The sequence below is a fragment of the Bombyx mori genome, chromosome 26 (assembly GCF_030269925.1).
Source record: "Bombyx mori chromosome 26, ASM3026992v2".
Classification (NCBI taxonomy): domain Eukaryota; kingdom Metazoa; phylum Arthropoda; class Insecta; order Lepidoptera; family Bombycidae; genus Bombyx; species Bombyx mori.
In genome coordinates, this window is record NC_085132.1 from 5772726 (window position 1) to 5796396 (window position 23671).

A 23671-nucleotide genomic window follows, 5' to 3' on the forward strand; every position below is an offset into this window, starting at 1 on the left:
ACAGATTCCAAATTCAAATGTAATATTTTGTTTATTTTTAATTGTAACAGTATTTATAGTCAGACTAAGTATAATGTTGGAAACTAATCCTATAACAAAATAAATACTTTTACCGCATCTGCTGAAGTGGGTAGATGAAGATAGAAAACTCAATAAAATCAATAATAAATTACAGTTCCCGAAGCGAAGCGAGGGCGAGTCGCTAGTAGTGTAATAAAATCGGGCACACAATTCGACGTTGCTTTCGTCTTGTACCATACTGTCTTTTAGTAATTTTTCATAGAGTCGAGTTTGACTTGGCATTCAATTTATTTTCATAAAAGTGCAACCGAATAACATCCGCGCCCTGACGTGAGCCTGTTATTCGAGTAACAATGAACTGGTGTAAGTATGGTATGTGGTAATAAATGGAATTATGGAGCTTATGGCATCAGTTTAGAATAGCACTCCACGATCTTTTCTTGCTGGACTAACGCATTCAACAGAGAATGGAACGCAGCTGAAGTGAGTAAAACGTGTAAACCGCAAAGTATTATCATTTGATTATACGTAATTTTTAGTACTGACAGTAGTTTCACTGAGGTTACGCATTCTATTTTTACCTCATGAGATTTTAGCCTCATGTGTGTTTTTTTTTCCTACCTAAGCTGATAGCTTTGAGAGGCTATATCAGGGGAACATTTACTAGTAGGTGAGCTCACGGGGCTCAAGCCTGACGACGTTCCTAACACGAACCCTAGCAAGAGCCGTGCTTCGCAGAATATACCATCGGATCGGAAACGCGACCCACTGAGAAGATCCGGCGAGAAACTCAGTGGGTTGTGTCTGATGATTAATTTACTCGTCGAGCCCTTCGTCGCAAGCGACGGGTTCGACGACAACGATGACCGGTGCTTGAGGTACCTAAAAGCACCGTTAGTGGATCGGGAGGATCCAAAATGACGTGTTTGGGGCGACGTCGACTGCTTTCCATTCTTTCCGCAGGATCGGGAATGTAGTTACCGGCGGCCACGATGAGAGGGTTCTCGTGTCGTGCCACTTTGAACTCGAAGTGGCACATCAACGCCGACTGCAGATACTTACTGATGGACTTTAAGTCCAGGTCGTCATGGAGGTCGACGTTCCTGACGAACCACGAAGCTCCGACGGCTATCCTGCAACCTCATGTGAGGCTCAGGCGAGCGGCTTTATTTATTTTGCTGTTTCTATGGGGTAATACAACCGATACAGAGCAACTAACAGAGCTCGTTTAGTAAATATTTTAAAACCAACCATAATTTATCGTAAGATCTTATTATCGTAAGAGTGAAGTTACAAATGATGCTATTAGTTTAGCTTATTTGTTTTTGATTCATTTTGTTTAATAGAATGTGAATTACGATTCGAATGTGTTCCAAATGTAAAGAAAACTTAACTTTGGATTTTTGTCCAAAAGGAGCTCGTAATATAAAAGAAGACTGAAAATGAAAAGTTTAATTCATATATATAGGTATAAATGAAATAATTACTCGTTTTTTTTTTATAAAAAAAAAGAAATGCTTATTAGGAAAAAACTATGAGACTGGCAAAATGATTTCTTATTTCTATGTAAAACAAAATAAATTCTAAAGTTAAAACAACATTCTCACGGCTTTTATTTTTGACGTTTCGAATATTTTACAGTTGTCGTGGTCACAGCTGACCACGGTGGTATTACTCAAGGTTTGAACATTGTACTGGCTAATATCTAATATCCAAAAAAAAATATTCCTTAACATTTACTTTTTTCTCACAGAAAAATAACTGAGATTTGGAAGCAACGAGGAACAACAATACCTTAATCGTCCGTGACCAAGGAAACTGTGATGTATTCGAAGCTTCGGGAATAATTAAATGAAAATAATAAATAGTTAAAGTACATTTTTTATTTTATTGCTTAGATGGACGGACGAGCTCATAGGCCACCTGATGTTAAGTTGCTACTGGAGCCCATAGACATCTACAACGTAAATGCCGACACCCATATTGAGATATGAGGGTCTCAGTATAGTTACAACGGCTGCTCCAACCTTCAAAGCTAAACGCAGTACTGCTTAACGGCAGAAATAGGCAGGGTGGTGGTACCTACCCGTGCGGACTCACAACAGATCCTACCACCAGTAATTATGTCTACGACCCCCAAAAATGGGTCCGTGTCTTCTAAGTTTGAGCAAAAAGAGGCGTAGATTAGAAGCTACTCAAGATGAGTACACAAGTTCACGGTCTACCAGGTTATCGGAGTCTACAGTCATCACAACATGAGCGCCACTGTGCAAAATTCTAGTTTCAATTGTATACTGAACCACTAAACAAACTGCATGATTGCTTCGCTGCTGTTTACGCTGATAGTATGATGGTACCAACGCATGGGTACGCCTTAAAAGTAAACGAAGTGTGTATATTTATATTTTAGCATAGCATAGCATTTAGTATATAACACAATTAATAGGTGTAGTCTCGTATGTCGCCCTAATAAGGCGGACCACCCAGAAACATAGGCTTCTTCATAATTGTAAACTAGGATTAAGATGATAATTAAACATGGAATACACGCAAGAAGACGTTTTCCTTGAACGCCTCCCAAAGTACAACATTACATAAACTTTATAATAAAACTAAGTCATTCGGCGAGTCTAATTATAGTTTAATTTTATTATGCGCTCCGTTATCACTGTCGTATGAAGGACATGTTCGTATCGAGCTGTTTGCTATACAAAAATTAACAATGCTAATTAAAATGATAATTGATGACCCGAATGGTAGGAAAACGTGACATAAAACGTGACTATGTACTAATTTGATCTTGGTAAAAACCGATACAGACGTTAGACTGTAATAGGTGAATGATAAAAAACATATATAAACTAGTGGACCCGGCGAACTTTGTTCCGCCACACAGTTTGTTTCAAACACATCAACCGGTCAACTTCAAAATTCTACTATAATTAACCATAGAATATATTACGTTTAGCTGTCAGTTGCGTTTTGTTATTCCATATCAGTTGCGTTTTGTTATACCACGTTTTACGTCGCGTCCCACGGGAATGTGATAAAAAGTATCCTATGTCCTTCTCCTGGTTTTAAGCTACGTCCTCACCAATTTTCAGCCAAATCAGTTCAGCCGTTCCTTAGTTATAAATAGTGTAACTAACACGAATTTCTTTTATATATATAGATAACTTGCACTAGTGTTGTGAGATGTTTAACTGATCGAATTAGTATGACGAGTGACGTTAGCAATATCAGATACAGAGATAAGCCGCCTATTGACATACGAGTAACACAGTTCTAGGTCGGTTTTTAGCGTATAGGGCCAAATACGAAAGTGAGATTCTTCGAACGGTAGATCGATGGTTTTTTTTTATTGGTTAGGTGGGCGAACGAAGTCTCACCGGAGCCCATAGACATCTACAACGTAAATGCGCCACCCACCTTGAGATATAAGTTCCAAGGTCCCAACGACTACCCCACCCTTCAAACCGAAACGCATTACTGCTTCACGGTAGAAATAGGCAGGGTGGTGGTACCTACCCGTGCGGACTCACAAGAGGTCTAACCACTAGTAATTACACAAATTATAATTTGGCGGGTTTGATTTTTATTACACGATGTTATTTCTTCACCGTCGAAGTCAATCGGGAACATTTGTCATGTACGTATTTCATTACAAAAATTGGTACCCGCCTGCGGGATTCGAGCACCGTTGCATCGCTAGATACGAATGCACCGGACGTCTTATCCTTTAGGTCACGACGAGTTGCTAGTGGAAACTTTATTTGCAAATACTGTTAGCGCGTTTCTGGTTTTTGTCGGTTTTTTTCTGATGATAATTTGGAGTATGTACAGCAAATGATTTTTCCGGTACGAATGCTGTACCATTAAAATATATGTATCTTTTTTTTCAGATAGATTAACCTATCCGATAATAATTTGTTTAAGAAGCTTAAGAATTTTATACTTCTATCACGACAAATTTACTGTCTAAAGCTCTATTTCGAAGTCATCTATATATTGATGCGTGAAGCAAAAAAATTGTATCCCTTTTTACGAAAATTGCGCGGACGGAGGAGTATGAAATTTTCCACATTTATAGAGAATATAGAGAATAAATGCACAATGCTAATATTTTTTAAAAATAATGCATAAAAGATACATTAAATCAATAAAGAAAACATTACACACACTACAAACCATGTATTTGGCGCACACACGCATGTATACTATTTAATGTCAAACTTTTGTTCTTGATTAGATTAAATAATGTTTGTCTTTGTTAATATTTTTTATAGTGTAGTCTTGGCGAAATTTGTAATTACAGAAGTATAAAATACAATCATAATGGTGTACAAACTTACAATTCCAATTAATTACAGTCGAATTTCGATTACTGCGGGACCTCTAGTCTATCTTAAAATGCGTTGAATATTGACACGAGACAGATCTAGCTGCCGCTTATCATAACATCGCATAACAATTAAAATAAAAGCGTTGAGAATTAATTTAGAATTTCATCGTAACATCAAACAGAAATTCCTAATTTGTATAACTAATATTTTAGATTGAATAAATTATGCATGCTTTGTTGTCATACAAAGCGATTTTGTACACCCGAGTATTTCGTGCTATCTTAAGTAATGTAAATATTTGATGTTGGTTTGAAATATTTGTTAAAAGGGAGGCATTGTTGTTTGTGTACCGAATAAATTCCAGGTGTTTTTTTTATGTAGTTTGAGAGTTCGTTGTAGTTATTACACGAACATGTTTATTTTATTTTTGTAATAAAAACTGCAACATGTTTATTGAATCATTTATGATCGTATTTTTTATTGTTATTATATTATATCCGACGCTTCGAACAGTTTACAGTTTTCATGGTCGTTGGGAACTGTAAAATATTGTATCCGACGCTTCGAACAGTTTACAGTTTTCATGGTCGTTGGGAACTGTAAAATATTCGAAGCGTCGGAAATAATATAATTGCAATAAAAATGCGAGATTGAACCATTAAAGTAGTTCTAATTATGATGGCTAGCGAAAATATGAGCAAAAAACTATTTTGGTTTTAATTGCATTTTAAAGAATGACAGGCGATATTATCTCTACGTCGTAATGTTTAAAATAACAAATGTGAACACGTGCCGTGTCTGTTTTTTTTTAAGTCACGTGTGCGCCTAATCTTACACTACTGTTGAAATACAGTATTTTACTATAAGATTAACCGGTGAAACACATTGAGATTCCCCGCCGAATTGCTTTTAGTATATTAGTTATTTTGTTAGCTTAGCCGTTTTAAATCTTATGTTATGCAAGATTCTTAACGAACATTCCCTCAAAACGACTTATGTAACATTATAAAGTCATAGCTATGAGCCCTTACAGTCCATTGGGGTATTTTGACTATCGCCACAGGGATTTGCGGCTCGATTCCTGAATAAAGCCAGTTATTTGGATAAAGATATTAGATGTCTATTCGAGATTTGGGTGGATTGTCTTTTTATGTCTCATTTGGCATTATGTGTATGAGTTATATGCAAAGCTTTAGAAAGTTGAACGAAATTACCTAAAGGGTAAGATGCCCGGTGCATTCGTATCTAGCGACATGACTGCGCAGGTGCTCAAATCCCGCAGGGAGTTACTAATTCTTTTTAATGAAATATGTACGTACTTAACAATGTTCACGAATGATTTCCACGGTGAAAGAATAACATTGTGTAATAGAAATCAAACCCACAAAAAATTTAATTTGAGTAATTACTGGTGGTAAAACGTCTTGTGAGTCCGCCCTGATAGGTACCACCACCCTGCCTACTTCAGCTGTAAAGCAGAGTAATGCGTTTCGGTTTCAAAGGTGGATCAGCCGTTGGACTATAAAAACTGGCAATTAGAGCTCAACTTACTACCACTTACTTACTACTGCTCCACTTAATACCAAATGGGTCGTGACCTCGTCCACATATCTAATGAGCAATGAATAAAAAAAAGTTTTGTCAAAATTTTCACCGGTTGTACAATTATGAAATTTCTATGTATAATGAAATACCGGGACCAGTGAAGAGGATGTAGACATTTTCTATAATGGAAAAGGAAAACAATTTTCTGGGTTACAGAAAAAGCCTCCGGGCCACAAGTAATATTTTTCTTCTTCCCAAAAAAATATTCAGAGTTGAAAATATCGTTGGACATTAGTTTTTACATACAATATAATATCTATGAATCTATTAGACAAATAAATATGTAGTAGACAATTAAATTTACAATTTTACAACGAGACCCTTAAATATGATTATTTATTACTTTTTATTCACTAAATGTTGTAGTTGGTCGTAATTAGTGATGCATTGAGTTTTAATTTAAATGATTAACATTTGCAAGGAAGGTTTAATAATGAATGATTAGTGTGCTTTCTATCTAAGATCTTAAATCTGTAAATCTATACTAATATATAAATCTACAGTGGTTTTTACGGATGTTCCGCTATAACTACTGAACCGTGCATCCAATGAAGTAGGAAACCGTGCATCCGATTGACTTGAAACTTGGTATCCATGTAGAAAATACATGTACTTAATGGATAGGCTAATATTTATATGAGCGTTGAGCTCCCTACACCAGATGCGGGGGCGTTAATGATGAGAATCTTAATGGGGGTGAGAAATAATAATGTTAATTTTAAATGACCAGCGAAGCGGACGGGTACAGCTAGTATATTCAAATGTGTAAAGAAAAACTTTTATTATTTCAAACTCTTTAGTTTTTAAAAAAGGATTTTTCTTCAGTGTCATGGAGTGAAGTTTGTCATTCAGTAAAAAGAGAGTTAATTTTTGTATAATTTATTAATACTGTTTATTGTTTAATTTTTAAAATTAATTTTAAAAGGCTTTAAATGTTGTTTTCTTATTATATCATAGAAAACACGATTAAGTTATTTATTGTTTATTCATCCTGAAATCCTCCATATCATTATATATATATATATATATATATATATATATATATATATATTTCCATTACAACGGAGACTATAGTCCTGACTGGAGGTCAATAAACGTCAAGCGTTTAATTATGTTGAGTTTCGCGGGGCATACCTAGCACACGTATATCTAAAGTATGTTTAGATTGAATAAAAAACCGCCTTGGCTTTAATTAGAAAGATATACACTAAAGAATCTCGTGCGTATTAACTATATAGTAAATCTTCGGCTACTTAACAAAGAACAAAATTGTAAATAACGATAAATTTTATGGACATAAACCATGTTACCGAACGCGTACTTCATTCAACATTTTTAATTGTGATTTATCGACCAAGAGATTCAGGGCTATGAGCCCTCACTTAAATCACATTTCAATGACATTTTGAAGCAATTGTAGCTACCGTTAAGAAAATTGTTAAGAGGTCTTTAGACGCTGACGCAAGGTGTGCTACAGTTAATGATTATTTGTAAGTTTACAGTGCACTATCACAGTGATTTTCGGTCTTTTCAATCAATTCTATTATCGTGAAAATTCAATATTTATTTTTGTTTTAAATCTAAAACATATCAACTATCATCAAATAAATACTCTCGGATAGTTTGTTTCGCTATTATTTCTCAGTATATGACCCTTCTTGGAAACGAAGTTTATTTTGGCTTATTTGAACACAAGTAAATATTAAATGGGATCCAAATTGTAATTTCTAGTTTTAACTATGAAAGCTTTCGATGACGACACCCAACGCGAATTGTGATACCTACTAATCGAAGTCTAAGCTACACTAAGTAGGAGCCTATAGATAGGAACGCACGACTAATTTGCGGTCGATATTACAGTATCTATAAATTTTTACAGCCCATCCATCGAAGTTTCATAGGACTTATACGAAATATCAAGGAATGAGAAGGCTTTAAAAAGAGCCCCAAAGGTGATAAATAGTTGAAATTACTGTACGTATCTTAAGATTCTTAATTTTCATGTAAAAATTAAAGTCTGTTTAATTCACAGCCAAAGTTTTCACTTGACAACCCTCCTATGAAGAGCTCATATGATATTGATTCTGAGATTGTACTTGTTTGTATTCTTAGTTACGTTATTTGAATGTTGTTGAATTAAATTTTGGAAATTAATAATTCTATGAATACCCTATGGGCAGACACTGCACACTCAATTAAAAAAAATCTCAGTAGCCAATCAAAGCAAAATAGTGTGAACTAAATGTGCTGAAAAGAAACATTTTTTTTTATTGCCGTTGTAGGCAGACGAGCGCACGGCCCACCTGATGGTGAGTGGTTACCATCGCCCATGGACTTCAGCAATTCCAGGGGCAGAGCCAAGCCGCTGCCTACCAAAAAATAATTTTGAAACATTTTGATTTTAGGATTGAATTACTATTGCTTATCTGTTTTTTTCGAAGTTTTAAATATTTTTTTATTTCGCGTACTTTTAATCAGCTTGGTTAAAATATATAAGGAAGCAACCATTTAAAAATGAGTGCTAAAAATCTCTGTGAAGCGTAAGCCACTTTTTTCGTAGCCTCTTACAATTTATTATCATTCTTTCCTGCAAAAGTCGTTCTCTCAAAAGAAAAGTTTAATTTATTAAGATCCCGTAACTTGAGGGTTAATTACTTCATAATGGTAGTAAAATACCTTAAAGGCTTTTTGATCCATCAGAGCCCTTCGCTCGGTTGACCCAAATATTTGAGAACGTTCTTTTGTTTCACCTTTCCAGTAATTTCTGAAAAGGTGTTCAAGACCAATTTAAATTAAATTCTTGTGAGAGCAGTGAGAGGATTCCGAGGTACTTATCAATGTTTATCTTCGTGATGAAGCCAGTTTTGATTTAAAAGTTTTTATTTATTGCTTAGACGAGTGGACGAGCTCACGGCCCATCTGGTATTAGGTAGGCACCCCAGTCCATTGAGGTTAACAACGCAAATGCTGTTCGCAAAAAACTTAATTTCACCCTGAGCCATGTGATTCAAGTCTCAGTTCCACGGTACAAAGGTTGCCCCTTCAAACCTATATGAATTACTGCTATATGAATTACTACTTGCTACAGAAATAGGCAGGGGGCTACGTATGAGCACACAAAACACCTTACCACCAATAATATAAAACAAATCTAAGAATACTTGATTAAATTCATTAGTTAGAAAGAATATTGGACTATCACATGTCTCAGGATGGGTGGCATCATCTACATTACGGTATCAATGTACTTTGGTAATCACTAGGAATATTGTGAGATTATCTACGATTCACATACTTGTAGTAGATCCTTTTTGAGAAGCAGATATTTTTTTACAGGAGCAAATCATTGGTTTCAACAGACTAACCGCAGTTAGCGAGCGCTAAACCGCGCGCTTAAAGTTAAACTAAGCCTCCTATTATTCAACAACGAATGTTCGAACGTTAGGTATAGTAATCAGAGATAGTAACATATATTGTGAGTGGTTAGAACACATTCGAGACAACATCACATATACCCAGGCCTCGAACAAGGATCTACTGTCTCCACTGGGAGTCGAGCTTGGATTTTAGGAGCAAGGCCACACTTAACTAAGTCGAAAAGCTCCGATTTCATCAGAAGTCTTCGAAATTAGAAAGTTCTCAGTAACGGTGTAAATATTCAAGGAGACCACGAAAGCCGTTTTTAGTATCTAAACGTTTCGATCAATGCTATTAACAACAGGAACGGAATGCTTATCAGTAATCCCGGTGCACGGAAATGACAGCACGCTGCTGATTGATGAAGCAAAAACTCATTAAATCAGTTCACCCTCTGGTTTATTCCTCAATAGACTCAAATCGGTACGAAAATTAACATGCCTTTAGTTTAAGACTTAGGTTTCATTGATGTATCATCACCTTTAATTGCACTAGATTTGTAGATAAATCACACCTAGTTTGAAGAGATTACCTACCTACAGACATACAATGAATATTGCTGCCCGGCTTAAGAGCAAAGTCGAATTCATTGTATTTACGCAAGACATTTTTGTTTTAGTTTTAGATGTATGGTACGTTTTTATTTATTTTTGTTTCATTAAGAATGAATAAATTTTCAGACCGGTACTTTTTTTTTAAATGTATGACTTCATACATATTCTATCGTTGGTTTATATCATTGTTTTGTAACCATTATTACATAAGGCCGCAAGACGTATTCTTGAATGTGAAGGTATTTTTATTGTCTAAATCCGATCAAATATTCATCCACTGTGCCTTAAAAACTATACATCATTAACTAGGCTGTAGATTTTGAATTGATTTTGAAATTAGCGCATACGCCTAAGTCAGTACTTGAATTATTAGTACAGTCGTCATGCTCAATCGTTCCGTTATCAATATATTAATACGTGAAGCAAAAACTTTGTACCCCTTTTTACGAAAATTGCGCGGACGGAGCAGTATGAAATTTCTCACACTTATAGAGAATATAGAGAAGGAGTGCAGAATGCTAATATTTTTTTTTAAATTATGCATTAATAATACATTATATCAATAAAAAAAAAACATTACACACACTACCATGTATTTGACACGGACACATATAATTATACTCTTTGTGTATAATATATACTTTTATTATGGTCAAATTGAGAATAGGTTAATATTGACTATATTTCATATTTTATTTGTCTATAGTGTAGTTTTGGCGAAATCTGTGACCTTACTAATGTTCAAACTTATAATTTCAATTAATTATAGTCGAATTTCGACTACTGCGGGATTACTTGCTACTAAGAATTTCTGCTATTTGGTTGACCGTTTCTCTCATCGATTTTTGTGACTGGCCCGAGAGTGGTCCTTAGAGGAATTTCTAAATATTTTCTTATACGTGCTGTTCAGTCTCCTACATTTACATTAGCCAGTGATTATGAAGATATGAGTGCGATCTTTATGAAATTAATATCTTCACATTATTTTCTAGCATAACGCTCTTCTAATTATTAAGAATGTTATTCACGTGATGATCGAAATTAGACCTTAACAACTATAGTAACCCTTCAAGATTTATATTCATTTTAATGATATCAACCTAAAGATCTCGGTCAGGGATTTCTAAATTTATCGTATGTAGTTTTTAATGACTTGAATTGATTACTTGCTATAGTTCTCTTTGTTCTATACATAGATCTTGACTTGCCAATTATTACTTATAACTGCCGTGTCGTATCGGGTCCCTGCACTCGCGTAGTTCCAAATTTTAAAGAGAAATCAAATTGCAGCATAGATGCGAGTTACGTCTATTTGCAGCTTACACTGTACATAGTAGGATAATCAGATGTTTTAATTAAAACGCAATCTTGGAAGAATATGATTGAAATCTAATTTTAATCGCCCAACAGCTTAAATTTAAATACAGATCTTAGTTTTGTTTCGTAGGTAAACGCGTTAATTATCACTAGATAGTATAAAACAAAGTCGTTTTCTCTGACCCTATATCTGTCTGTCCCTATGTATGCTTAAATCTTTAAAACTACGCAACGGATTTTGATGCGGTTTTTTTTAATAGATAGAGTGATTGAAGAGGAAGGTTTATAATATGTATAATAACATCCATTATGTAGTGGAGAAATCAATAATAAATTACAGTTTCCGAAGCGAAGCCATGGCGGGTCGCTAGTACTTTTATAATGATATATAAATGTACTGTAATTAGAAGAACTCCAGTTTTTACGATTAAAGGCTTATTTTATGCCGGTAACTACTAACTCTCAATAATAGAACTTACGAATAATATTTTAATAAATTATATTATGCTCTAATAAAAATAGAATATGCTTGTCATAGTCAGACAGATCTAGATCATTGTAACAGGGTTTGTGAGACTGAAGAAATATGGATAGTTCAAAGTGATTGTTTTATTTTGAGAGGAATAGCTTAAGCTATTATTAATAAAGTAAATATGTATGGTTCTTTTTATTTGTAAAATTGAAAGTAATTAATGATGATTCATAGTACGACGGATTCGAGCAATGTTCGCGTAGGACGTTGTGGCGAATCTTGTCGAGAACTTATTCTCAGCATTCTTTCGGCTACCAATGATATTAATACTCCATTATGGTGATCACAAAAGTTGAATCTATATTAATCACTTTCTTAAAGTTGTCCAAATTAGTTTCATCTCAAATACACAAAAAAAAATACCCACAAAATAAATAACTTTTCCCGGCAAAAAATACAAACATAGAGTGCCGAAATTCGCGAACGAAGCCCCCCATCCATCAGTCACTGTGTAATTGAAACCTTTCCCTTATTAGGGCTCGGCTTGCTGTCAGTCTGTCATTCGGTTATATTGGACTGTCAGGTTTATTGGACGTGCTACGGCCGATAGATGGTCATTAATTTGTTAGAGTATTAGCTGCTTGGTGTGCCGTGTGAGTACTCCAACGTCTAATTCTGGAACTCGATTTGGATTCAAGTAGTTCAAGCCTGTATTTGGCTCAGCTATCCACTATTTATTAGGTGTCGTTCGAAACATTGAATGCAATCCATCAGAAATTTATTAGTTATCTTCTTTAAATTTGTATCTGGAAGGATAATTCATGTAGTTGAGTGTTTTGAAAGTAAAGCCTTGCGACATTTGAATCAAAATCGCAAACAAATTGTTACAATTTTCAAATTACCAGACAATTTAGAAATAAATAATGCCCTGACCCAAGAAAACGAAACACTCACATAATAAATGCAAGAAACGTTAAAAGGGTTCCTCGAAGCGAAGATGTTTTAGTATTTCAGTACATTAGGATTTCTCGACTACCTCGCTTCAAGGGACTAAATTATTCACAGAGCATTTGATATGAAATTGTTTTGATATGGAACAGAATATCGACTAGATACCATATCGCGGGTTTAAGTTAGATATTTTTTTTTATGTTGAATTATTTTGCTACTTTTTTACTATGTAGTACTTCGAGTAACAAAGAAACAAAACAGTACTGTCGTATAGCGCTTTCAGACAAGTGATTTTTTCTGATCTGACGGATTTGTATGTGTGTAAATATGAAGATGAGTTCACTTCATGATTAATGTTTACAATGAGGTGATTTTTCAATTTCTATAGAATGCCGAAAGTTCGAACTGGTTAGTACGATTGCCTTGTGGTAGTATAGGCAAGATCATTATTTTTTTGCTATCATTATTTATTCTGAGAGGTCGATGGTTCAACTGAATGCCACTACTATCCTTCAAAATAGGACAAATTAACGATTTGCGGCATATAGGCTATGCTTCCTGTATGAGTCATATGACGCGCGTTACTTTTACCCATGCATCAGCCCGCTGAGTTTCTCGCCAGATCATCTCAGCGGGTCGCGATTCCGATCCGGTTGTAGATTCATTCGCGAAGCAATTGCTCTTGAGTTGTTAGGTCCCCTTCGGAGGCGCTCGGGCAGTTGTTAGCAAATCCCACCCCTCCTGGCTGAGCCTTTGCTCGCCAACCTGTCCTGGTGAAACTGGAAAGGCCTCTGGGCTACCAGTAATCTTTCAATGATATAAAAAATGATGCACGACAATGCACGCTTTCACCAGCATCTATTGATAACTAGCGGGACCGATCAATATTAGAATCAGCCTCCTAATGTGTGACCAGATTACAAAATTTTACGATAATTGTCTTCCCTACTGTTTTTTATGTATGTATCAGGTCGTTGCATGTCGCGCAGTTCCAAACTTTAAAGTGAAATATCTCTATAAAGTTGCTATATCTCTGTACTGAACCATAAAATGCTGATGCCTTCGAATCGCTGACTAGACGGTCCAAGGTGGAGACTTTAGAGGAGACCGGAACACAATCAGTAGAGAGTGAACTGTCTTATAGTATGGATGCGGCTGCCGGAGTTGCTCTGAGAGTTACGTATATCATCCATATTGTATAAATAAAATAAAATTGTTCGTATTCTAAAAGTTCCCTTTTTTAACCGACTTCAAAAAAGGAGGAGGTTCTCAATTCGACTGTGTGTTTTATGTTTGTTACCTTTTTGACTGGGTGAATCGATTTTGATGATTCTTTTTTAATAGAAAGCTAACGCTTCCCGTGTGGTCCCATTCCAATTTAGTCGAGTTCTGATAATGGTATCTTTGACAAGACTTATATGAAGTCTTAAATTTGCTTTAAAATGTAGATGAATAACTCAATATCACGCCAACCGATTTCGATAATTATTGTTTTTAGTGTATATTAATTTGTTTTGGAATATCTTCTTTTAGTCTATTTGAAGTCGGTTTTTGTTAAAGCATGTCTATTTACAATTATTAAAACGACCTCAGAGTAAATTCCCATAACAGTACGTACGTATATACGTAAAGTCGGAATTCTATAGAACGACACTTCATAACCATTAGAAAAGGCCAGTGTTCGCTTGTAACACGCAAAAAATACTGCGAATCCGTGTTTCTCTTGGCAATTTATTAAAATCATCATGCGTGCCAAACAAAATGGATGCCTACTTCATACGTACTCTTGTAGAAACGTGATAAATTATCAGCTTGTAGCCGCGTTACTATCTAAACGTTCATAATTTATGTGGCTCGTGTTAGAGAAAAGAGAAATACAAAATTTACGGCAATTTATTTTAGTTTTAATAGGTTCAGTAAGCACAGGCAATGCTTGCCATGTTCTGTGAAGGTTTGAAGGATTTTCATGATAAGATTATCCATAATTTCTACCGATTTAAAAATAGTTTAACTAGTTACAAATGTTTTGGTAAGAAATGTGAAAAAGCATAACTTTGTCACATTCTACTATCTTATCTTCCATAAACCTTTAAACGAGCAATTCTTGTATATAATAATATATAATCTGAATCTCGGAAACGGCTCCAACGATTTTCATAAAATTTAGTATACAGAGGATTTCGGGGGCGATAAATCGATCTAGCTACGATTTATTTTCAGAAAATGTTGTTTTATTCGTGTTTTCAGTAATCAACTCTTCCCGACATCTATTGGCGAATAATAATACTATTTTTCTTAATTGAGAGCAACTAACCGCTTTAAAGACACAACAAGATGGCGTTAAAAAAAAAAACATCTAATGCTAATAATATACGAATTGTAGTAGTTAAATATTTAGTAAGATATCGGCTGAACATTGACACCAATATTGATTCTGATACCACCTGTCCTATAGAATTATTTTGTAAGCTAGTTAGTTGTTTTTATTAGCCCCGCCGCGACAGTCGTTCAATGTATTTACAAAGTACAAACGTTTTATGAAAGTGCTTGTACGTCACGTTTTGTAATAAAACCATTGCTTAAAAGGTTTTTAAATTCAAACAAGCTATTTAAATTCAATTGCATGATACATATATTATTATTATTGTATAGATCAGACAAAAATAGTTTTTTTACTGGTGGTAGGACGTCTTGTGAGTCCGCACGGGTAGGTACCACCACCCTGCCTATTTCTGCCGTAAAGCAGTAATGCGTTTCGGTTTGAAGGGTGGGGCAGCCGTTGTAACTATACTTAAGATCTTAGAACTTATATCTCAAGGTGGGTGGCGCATTTACGTTGTAGACGCCTATGGTATCCAGTAACCACTTAACACCAGGTGGGCTGTGAGCTCGTCCATCCACCTAAGCATATTTTTTTTATTGCTTTGGTGGGTGGACGAGCGCACAGCCCACCTGCTGATAAGTGGTTACTGGAGCCCATAAACATCTAGAACGTAAATGCGCCACCCACCTTGAGATATAAGTTCTAAAGTCTCAAGTACCTATATAGTTACAACGGCTGCCCCACCCTTCAAACCGAAACGCATAAAAAAAAGCTTCAATTATTTTTATATTAGGAAGCAGAAGATGAACTTCAGTTCGTATTGACTTTTAGTTCTAGAAACATCTCGTCGGTACTTCAGACGCTTACGTATCCTATAGTATATCAGCAAATATGAGTAAAACAAATTTAGACAACATTAAATATGCCTTAAAACTACATAGTCAATTTATTTGTCGCGCAAATAACTTATTATTAGGCCACTTAAACTAAAATCTATAGAAAATACAATCAATACACCACACATTTAGAGTTCTTTATCAAAATTTATTAATCTATTATAATTTCACAAAGAATGTTTTTTTTTTTAATACAACCGTATACTTTTTTCCTATAATAAAGTAAATATTCAAAACATCGACCTGAAATTTACCCGCAGAACATGATCCCGCTCGAAGGAAAAACAAAACACAACACAGTATTCCCGGGAATTTCGTTACAAGCCACGCAGCTTCTCCTAAATACAATCTCGTTTTAGGATACTTGAAAAATTCCCGGATTCTCTACTTAGTTTACAATAACAGTCTAATTAATGAGATAGCTAAGAGGTTGAGACTCACCTTCGGAAACCACTTAACGTCAGATTGATCGTGAGCTTCCATTGAATAAATTAGAGATAGAGTAGAATAATAATAATATTAATAACAATAATAAATTTTTATTTCAGAATTAAATTCCATATGAAGTGTTAGTAATACAAAAAAAAGTACATTTTATTTATTTTACATTGACCATGGCTGGTCTTGAGCCAACATGGACTTCATTCCAGGTCCTCAGTATAGGGCAGCAATAGCGACTCCCTGTCGCGGCCAGGAGGCTGTTGGGGCTGTCCCGGAGCCGGCGCCATTTTTTTTTTTTTTGTATATGACGTACGCTATAGGTGATTATTGTCGAATTCCATTACCATGAAAACTAAAAAACTGTTAAACCGAAGAATATACTAAAAGGCGATTATTGAAGAGGGATATCGGATGAACCGTAGACACACGATGAGCGCAATTTTAGTTGTGCCAGAGAAAACGTTATGTGAGATTCATTTGACAATCACTGGACTCTCCGAACTAGTGATTAGGGTCTCTGAGTATGAAATTCGCATATGAATTTTAGTCCGACCCAATGTTTTAGTTACAGAAAACCGGTATTCAAATTCTGAAGACGGCTAGAGGCTTAAAAACAAACGCCAGACTTTTCTAGAATCAACAAAAAAATTATGTCTACAGTACCGTTCTTTCAAAGGTTTAACTACTACACTTAGCTACACTATTACTTTTAATGACCTTTTTTTTAAACTAAATTACTCGATGTTAATGTACTTTTTTTATTAAACATAGACAATATCTTTGTTAACGATCCCCGTAATTATTTATGGTGCGGTTTCTGGAACAATCAAGTGTTTTGGTTTGAATGATTGAGATTGCTTTTATATAATTGAAAATCCCATTTTATGTTCAAAGCGGGCGGTAGTATTCACATTGCGGTAATGACCTCCGTTAGCTTCTTAGTGACAGCTCCTTTGTACGTCCGTTGTACATTCACAAAACACATTCTACATTCACAAAAGTATGCAGTGCGATCTAAAATAATTGTCGAATGCATTGCACTTAAAAATATTCTATTAATCATTTAGATGAATATCAAAATTAGTACTTGCTACGTAGCCACGTAACAAGTCAACTATGAAGCGTATTTATTTAGTTGAACAGAAGCTATGTTTCGCTTACTAATGCTCCCTCCCAAGTAGGATTTAATTCAAATTTAACAAAACATAGTCTCTCATTCATTACATTTCATATGAATTTATTTCGAGCGCATTCACAAAATGAAATACAACGATGATAATTTTCGGTACATTTAACTTGGACAAATTTTTTTTGCTAATTCGTACAAGAGTCTTTGTAGTGTCGCCTATGTAAATGATTTTTACGTACATGCATGCCGTCACCTTGCATATTTTAATTTTGACTTTCTTTCATTATTATTTACTCGTAAAAGCAATTTTGTTTGTAATACTTTTTTGTGGTTTAATACTAATGTGGTCAATACTGCCATACACATTGTATTAATGTATATTTTTTACCTTTTTTAAAATTGAAAGAATGGCTTGTAAGGATAAGGCCTAAGGGGCCATCATTCATATAGAGTCCCTTCTTTATTTCGCCGTAAAGTCGTGTTTTATGTAATTAACACCACAGTTGGAACAATTTAAATTTTATTGTTGTAGCGGCATAAATCATTCTAAGTAATTATATTATATTAGTTATTTAACACATTATAAATTATTTTTACGTTTTAAATATTTGGCGGTAAAAAGGTCCCGTGTCACAGACTATATTCTTTTTCCCACCTCTCGTGCGTTCCGGCTTACGCATCATATAAAGGTGCGTTCTTAAACGCCACAGGCCTATCCAGTTTCCCCAGGATAATTGGTCGCGAAACTGTTCATCTAGGAGGAGTGGAAATTGGTAACGTTCGCCAGATTGCCTCCGAAGGAAACCTACCAGCTGAATTATCATTCTCAGCTACTCCGTGAATGTATCTACTACCGCTACCTACTATGTCCCCCTAAGAAGATCTAGGGAGAAACTGAGCGGGGTGATGTTACGCCACGATTTTTATAATTACTAGGTGATACAATTGAAATCTGAGTACCAATTAAATTCTTGTAAGTTTAAAATATAAAGTAATAAAAAAAAAAAACTTTGAACTTATGAATCTTAAAAATGAAAATAATTCAATGAAACTTGAACACTTTGGGGCCTACACAGTTGGACCTTTTCTAAAAGTATTGTGGAAAATATATAGAGGTCATTCTAAATAATATATAATATCTTGATGGTCGAAGTTATTGAATTACGTTCTTTATACGGAACCAATGACCCGAACGAATTGTTCTATTCGTATATCCTTATCAGAGAAGGGGAGACGACAAATTCTTTGGAGCCCTTATTGATGTAACGGGAAAGTAATGCAAAGGGTAAATTTGGTAAATTTAAATTTTGGAAGTTAAATTTTGGACTTAAAAGTCTAATTGAAGTTTCATGATTCGTGAATGGAGCGTATTATTAACAACATCTATGTTACAGTTAAACTCACTTCATATCATTGAACTATTTGAATGACAGCGGCTAGCTAGTGCTGCCTCTGCAGGGCGACTTGTGAAACTTTAGTGCATTATTATTATGATTTTCTTAGATGTGTGGACGAGCTTACACCCCACTTGATGTTAAGTGGTTACTGGAGCCCATAGTCATCTAAAACGTAAATGCGCCACACACCTTGAGATATAAGTTCTGAGGTCTTAGTATAGTTACAACACATAATCATAAATAATTACACAAACCTCTAATATGAAAACATGATATACGCCACAATAGCCTCATGAAAATCGTTTTATTAAAAAAATCAGATCCCGAATATCTGTACTTTTGATACTTCGCGTTTATCCTTACACAAAACCAAAGTCGCGAGATTTCCTTAACGCCTTCAAACAAAAGGAATAAAAATATTTTGTTCAATTGTTTTCGAGATTCCAGCAATAAAAAGACGAATGGAAATTTCTTACTTACATATCAAAGTGTTATGCGAAGCGTGATCGTCAAACCGAACTTTGTATTAGCAATTGAAATGGAATGAGAAGCGATCACTCTCCTGAGAATACTTTTGTAACGAAACGAACGTGATGCCGATAGGATCTCTGTCAAATATATAACTGGATAGATATTGGAACTGTATTTTTATTTATTTTGAAGTGAAAACTTCTTTAGAATCGTTGTGATTTCAAACCGGATGCAACGGAAAAAACGACAGGTAAGAGACACAAATACAAAAATGTGTAGGATGAAGCCAGCAAAGAATGAGACAGAAATATACATACTATTTAATACAGCGCCATCTGTGAGATTTTTTAATACTAACGTGTGTATGAAAGCTCTTGTAGTGAATTTTAGTTTAGGATTATACGTGAAATTAAAATATCAATTCACAGAGGGCGCTACCTTACAATTATTTACTAATGACAAAATTTTACATATACTTAAGACGTTTAGGATAATTGTATTTTAATTTTGGAAGGTTTCACTTTTACCACGTGTGAATTGCACACATGTATTTTTTTTTGTTTTAATTCAATATAATATATTTTGTATTAATATTTTGTAATAATGCAAATTATTTTAATCCATTCTATCTAATATTTATTTATTTTAAAAACTAAGTTAGAAACTACTTATAAGTAGAAAATCTGTGTTAGCTCACCGCCAGTTGGCAGCGTTCCCAGAAGGCTGGCGGCATTTCCACGCTGGATAGCAATGCTAATCCTTTGTGCAAAATACGTATCAGCCTTCTGGTCTCCCGAGGCCTCAAATAGCTTTTTTTTAAGGTCCTTAAAAAAACTTTTAGCAGATGGGCCCCAGGGGCCTAAAGTTTCTACCCCAAATGGAACAAGTAGTAGTAGTAGTGTTCTATAGAGGCATGATATTTTACAGATAATAAAGTCATCAGGTAAAAATGTCTAGTTTGACGACTAGCCCACTCTTCCAATTAAAATGCATCACTGTTTCGCGGTAGAAATAGACAGAGTGATGAAAACTAAAAAAAAGATGAGGGATCACAATATGCCAGACTTAAAAAGTCTATTTTTTTTATAAATGATATTTTTCTGTCTTCACTGAAATTGTCCGTGAAAATTGGTTAGGTATGTATTTACTTTAAAAAAAATACTGTAATCGCCTGCGAACTTTGAAGTTTGAATACCACCACAGTCGCATGGTTTGATGATAAGCACACTAAGCGTCTTATCCTGTAGGCCATTATGACTTTAATGCAAATTAAATTCATCAAATTATCATATAATGCATCATGTCATATTCACATCCATATCAGTGCATAGAGTAACAAGAATGGATAAAATTAGATTTGGTCGTATAACAGGAAAATGAAAGTAGACGGTAATGTGAGGAGGGGGCGTCCTAAAAAGAATTGGATGGAGTGTGTGAAAGAGGATACTGGAGAGAAGGGTGTGAATACAGAAATAACTTAGATAGGCCTGAGTTGAAAGTACGACATACTACGTCGACCACATATTTTGTGGAATAAGACCAAGAAAATATAAATCTTTAATCTTGAGTTGACAACCCTGAAATTGACACTAACAGTAAAATTATAGTGATATGTTCATGTTCAAGGGAAAGCAACTTTTATGTTTGAAAAGACAAAATCATAAAACTTTGAGAGCCAGCTTCTTCCGAGTTTGACAACAGCAAGTTGTAAAATTGTTTATGTCCCGTGCAAATGTCCCCAATAATGTTTTATACTACATTTCTAAGTAAAAAACACAATAAGAAAGTCTTGCTTGAGTGTTTCATTTCAGTTCTTTTTTTTTATTGCCTAGATGGATCTCGTCCACCCACAGCCCACCTGGTGTTAAATTGTTACTGGACCTTATAGACATCTACGACGTAAATGCGCCACCCACTTTGAGATATAAGATCTAAGGTCTCAGTATAGTTACAACGGCTGCCCCACCCTTCAAACCGAAACGCATTACTGCTTCACGGCAGAAATAGCCAGGGCGGTGCTACCTACCCGTGCGGACTCACAAGAGGCCCTACCACCAGTAATTACGCAAATTATAATTTTGCGGGTTTGATTTTTATTACACGATGTTATTCCTTCACCGTGGAAGTCAATCGTGAACATTTGATAATTACGTATTTCACTAGAAAAATTGGTACCCGCCTGCGGGATTCGAACACCGGTGCATCGCTACATACGAATGCACCGGACGTCTTATCCTTTAGGCCACGACGGCTTCATCGACGAAGATATCAGCGTTATTAAACTTAAACCACTCAATTTAAATGTTGCAACAAAACATAAATGATGTACTTTTGAGAAGTTTACAAAAGAGTTTTACAAAACAACAGTCATATCATTCATTGATTAATATCCATCAAAATAATGTAATGCGTTTCGGTTTGAAGGGCGGGGCAGCCGTTGTAACTATACTGAGACCTTAGAACTTATATCTCAAGGTGTGTGGCGCATTTACGTTGTAGATGTCTATGGATTCCAGTAACCACATAACACCAGGTGGTCTGTGAGCTCGTCTACACATCTAAGCAATAAAAAAAAATGGAGGGCTTACAATATTGCATATCGCTAAATGCAAAGCAGCCGTCTCAGCTCTGTCTGTCCGTACTCAACTCTGAAGCGATGCTTAAGCCACGAGCAATTATATCTGACCAATGAATAGAAACATTCTCATCGTGCAGGTACGACATCTCGGCAACATCACGATATCTTATGAATAATACATGAGCTTATATAGACGAAACGTATGTCAGTTAATTCTCCGCCTTTTCCTGTCAGGACGAAGCGGTCGTATTTATACAATGGAAGATTTATAAAATACACTTTGTTATTATAAAGTATTTTAGAACAATAGCGGTGGAGAATGTTCGTTTAGTTGGAGCGTTTATAGAAAAATTATATTTTACGTATGAACTTCATTGTTTTCTCTTTTTTGTTATCACATTTCCTGTGAAATTGATTTTGTTATACTAAACTATTCAGCATATACTAATTTATGTACTGGAGTATAAGTGTTTAATGTTTTGGTTGAGTATTGCGTAAGCTTATAATATTATATTGGTAATTAAGCTAGTTTGATGAACGTGAAAATTTACGTCGTTATTAAAAACAGTGCGCTCTGCTTATTGTAGTGTTAAAATGATTGTATATCTATGCAGATTTTAATTTCGGTGTTCGTTGACTAGTTGCGTTTATAGTTAATTCATATTCGACGCTTGAAAGGAAAGCGTGACTAAGCGACAATAACTGCTTTGTACAAAAATGATAGACAATAACCATATTCGATGCGCAAAATTTTTTTATTTCTAGGTCTATTAAAAATATTTCAATCCTACAGCTACTAGCTAGATTCTACTACAGCTACATTCGTTAAAGTAAATTTTGTTTTCAGGTATTTCAACTTTAAATTAGTCTACTGTAAAGTTCGCGCATTGTCGCTTAGCCACTTTTGCCTTTCAAGCCTTGATTATAATTATAGTTTTAATGAGATAAAAAGTTTTTGAATACACAGTCAATTTTAAATCGTATAAATTAGTTTTTTTTTTGGTCAGGAGGAAATCGCCGGACTTCCGCCCTCCACTGGGGTTGGAGGGCGGGGCGTGTCGTAGTCGAACTGACTAAAACCTCCTGTCGCTCCAAGCCGCGCATAAAACAGAACTCACGAAAAGGCAAAGAGGGAAAGTGAAGCGTTTAGTGCGGAGCACGTCTCTCCCATCATCCTTCCCCTCGGGACGCCGGACCGGCGGTCGTCGGCGCCACGACCACCAGCCCTCTCGGTCGGCAGGCTATCCAAAGCCCACCTAGATGGCGCCGGTCAGAGTGAGCTATCCTACGGAATACCCTGCTGGGGCAGAACCAGCGTGGGTCGAGGATAGCCGGCCTTCCATCACCTGGATGCTCTTGCGTAAAACGCGTGCAGAGCAGCTTGCACGTCGTCTTCTTAGGCCCCCCTCGTCGGTCCCCAGACCGACATGTGAGGGGGACCCGAAACACTTAGAGAGCCAGGGCTTGGGCGAGATCCGCCTCCCTGGCCCCCGCTCGACGGCGGCGAGATTGCGCGTCTCTCACGCAGTGAACACCTGAGTGACCGGAAAGTGAGGCGTCCTCTGTCACGATTCACCCAATCCACAAGGACCGGGCGAATCCATATAAATTAGTAGCTTAAAAGAAAGTTTGTCAAAATTAACGATCTATTTGCGTTCGATGATCTATGTTTGAAAACTTAATTACCTGCTAAGTTGTTATATAGTTGGTTAAGTAACACGGAGCTTTTCAAAGGATGGCTACAATGAGTTTTTAT

General features: G+C 35.6%; 1 protein-coding gene and 1 long non-coding RNA gene across 4 annotated transcripts in view; one reads left to right on the plus strand and one right to left on the minus strand.

Annotated features, from left to right (window-relative positions):
• LOC101742917 (5-hydroxytryptamine receptor 1) overlaps positions 1–23671 on the minus strand; it is a 146842-nt gene that overhangs the window by 22411 nt on the left and 100760 nt on the right. The gene's annotated exons all lie outside the window — the stretch shown is intronic.
• On the plus strand, positions 7153–8000 carry LOC134201460 (uncharacterized). Of its 2 annotated transcripts, none has more exons than XR_009976773.1 (2): positions 7153–7459; positions 7849–8000. It is a non-coding gene; the product is annotated as an uncharacterized LOC134201460 (long non-coding RNA). The 2 variants fall into 2 exon arrangements; XR_009976772.1 differs by having other exon boundaries at positions 7153–7435.